This window comes from Octodon degus, unplaced genomic scaffold (genome assembly GCF_000260255.1).
Source record: "Octodon degus isolate 3935 unplaced genomic scaffold, OctDeg1.0 scaffold00263, whole genome shotgun sequence".
NCBI classification, from domain to species: Eukaryota; Metazoa; Chordata; class Mammalia; order Rodentia; family Octodontidae; genus Octodon; species Octodon degus.
The window spans coordinates 2,151,240-2,154,333 of NW_004524839.1; the positions used below are offsets into that span (position 1 = coordinate 2,151,240).

General features: G+C 43.9%; 1 pseudogene; it reads left to right on the forward strand.

Annotated features, from left to right (window-relative positions):
• Positions 1 to 870: 870 nt before the first annotated feature.
• Positions 871 to 1,518, forward strand: LOC101582042 (annotated as a pseudogene).
• Positions 1,519 to 3,094: the final 1,576 nt, after the last annotated feature.

Genomic DNA, 3,094 nt, shown 5'->3' on the forward strand with positions numbered 1-3,094 from the left:
ACTTTGAACACCCTGTAGACCCTTCCCTAAAATCCAAAAAAAAAAAAAATTAAAATAAGATTTCAATAAACAAAGTTAGAGGGTTTAGAAAGGCAGAAAGTTCTCCAACGACATGGTCTGTGTAAGATCTTGATGACAGACTAGAAAAATCCCTGACACCGCTCTGTGTGGATTAAGGTAATGCCCTAGCTGCTGTGACAGATCAACCATGACAATGTCAATGACATAAAGTAATACAACTTTTAATTCTGCTCAATAAAACCAATAGTGATATTTTCCCCTTGTGGTGGCCTCCTCCTATCTTGTGACCTAACTTTTCTGTAAATCATCAATGTCCCCTCCATTTTACTGGCAAGCACAGAAAGAGACCATGGAGAAGACACAACCCCTCACTTGGCCATGTAGTAATTCTCCTACTCCATTAACAAGTACCAGCTACCTGCAAGGAGTGACTGCAGGAGGCACTGAGAACTGTAACTACTGGCTGAGCAGTTCTCCTAACAACCATTCTGTGCCATGGAAACAGTATGAATTTTAAGTGGCCACTGAGCCATCCCAGTCACACCCTCCTTATCCCCTTTTTTAAAAATCAGCTTCTAAATAAATCAGATCTAGAGATAATATTTGGAATTTTAGCAAAAGACAATGAGGCAACATTTCCTCAAAATAAATTATAAACAAACTTTTCTCATCTGAACAGTGGGCCAAAATATACAAATGGATCTGAGAGGTCTTAATAGTTTTTTGTGTGTGGTTCAAGGGACGGAACTCAGGACCTTGTGCTTGCCAGGCAAGCACTTACTCCACTGAGATATCTCCCCAGCCCCTTAATACTTTTTCACGATGTATAAAAAAGTGGGGTTCCGCCGATCCGCGGCCTAAGAGGCAGTCATGGCGCCCAGCCGGAATGGCATGATTCTGAAGCCCCACTTCCACAAGGACTGGCAGCAGCATATGGCTACGTGGTTCAACCAGCCAGCTCGGAAGATCCGCAGGCGCAAGGCCCGGCAGGCCAAAGCGCGCCGCATCGCCCCGCGCCCCGCGTCCGGGCCCATCCGGCCCATCGTGCGCTGCCAAGGTCCGAGCCGGCAGGGGCTTCAGCCTGGAGGAGCTGCGGGTGGTCGGTATTCACAAGAAGGTGGCCCGGACCATTGGCATCTTGGTGGACCCGAGGCGGCGGAACAAACCCGCTGAGCCCTGCAGGCCGACGTGCAGCGGGTGAAAGAGCACCGCTCCAAGCTCATCCTCTTCCCCCAGGAAGCCATCGGCCCCCAAAAAGGGAGACAGCTCGGCTGAAGAACTCAAGTTGGCCTCCCAGCTGACAGGACCTGTGATGCCCATCAGGAATGTCTACAAGAAAGAGAAGGCCAGGGTCATCACAGAGGAGGAAAAGAACTTCAAGGCATTCGCCAGTCTGCGCGTGGCCCGTGCCAACGCCCGGCTCTTTGGCATCCGGGCGAAGAGAGCCAAGGAAGCCGCAGAGCAGGATGTTGAGAAGAAAAAATAAAACACTGTTGGGATCTTTTAATAAATGCTCAGAAAAGCCAAAAAATAAAAAATAAAAAAGTGTACCTTCATTCTTCACCAACATTTAAATAATCGAACAGAAAAGTATATGGGCAAAAAAAAAAAGTCATTGAGGGCAAAACTGTAAATTCCTTGGTATACAGAATTTTCAAATATCTGGAAGACATTGTTATTATGGATTTAATGTTTGTGGTCCCTACCCCCAAATTCAGGTGTTGAAATCCTCATTCACAATGTGGTGGTATTAAGGGTGGAGCTCTGACCAGATCATTTCTTAGGTTATGAAGCCAGAACAGACTTTCCACAATGAGATTGCTGCCCTTATAGAACAGATCCTGGAGAGACCTCTCAGCAGTCTGCCCTGTGAGAATACAGGAAAAAGGTCATCTGCAAACCAGAAGTGGACCCTCACCAGGCACAGGATCTTCTGGCGCCTTGATCTTGGACTTTGTAGCCTTTGGAAGTGTGAGAAACAAATGTTTGTTGTAAGAGCCTGACTAGACTAAGATAATTGATAATGAACTAATTGTTGACTCTGCTTTTTAAGACAAAATGTATTCCTATTCCTGCTTATAAACTATTCTGGATCTGGCAGCACTATTCCTAGCAGGGCTCTGACCTTCCTGGGCAGCATTTCTGTGGGATATGAAGGCTAGCCATGCTTCTGAGGGGACAGCACACAGAGTATTCCAGGGTTCTAGAAGCTCTCATCAGAGGAAATTCTACCGCAGTCTTCCCCATGCCTTTCTAGTTAGGCTGAAATAAATACCCTCCACCCTTGCCTCACTGCTTTTTAACATGCAAAGATGGCCCTTCATTCATACAAATATATATATATATATATATATATATATATATATATATAGCCACATGTTAGTACTCCTGCCCCCCCACAGGCTGTTTTTCTCCATATCTAAATCTTTTTTAAAAAATTGTTCACATTTAAAGTAGAGAATCTATTCCCATCAAATAGTGAGCATTATAGAATGAAATGATTGTTTTTGGTTGTTTTTTATGGGGAGATACATTAGGAGGGTTAACCCCATGGAATTTAGCCAGAATGGCCCCATTACATATTATTTCTTCTCCAGAATCTGTCTTTCCAGTCCCCAGTGATTACATCGCTCTCCTTCCCAGTGCCTGTATATCTCCCAAACCACCCCCATTCATTCCCTTTGACTTCAAACTCTCCCTCAGGGATCTTAGGCAGGTCCTCTCAATCTTTCTACTTGCTCTTACTGAGATATTTCTCTTCTAGCTTCTACCTCCAAATTTGTGCACTCCATCCACTACTGAAAATTGCCTTCTGAACTATGACAGGTCATAAATTATATTGAGGTTGATGCCTTCGTACTTAACCTATCCACCATACTTCTATTAATAGGATCAATCCTCCTTTAAAAGTTATGGGGTACTATACCTAATTTTCTCATCCTCTATATGTACAAACATAAATGTTGTGACATTTTTTAATCTAATTTTTAGGGAAGACACTATGTTTTAAGGCAGTATCTTGTTGGGAGCCATGGAAACTAGAAAATTGATCAAATGTGTGTAAACGGGACTA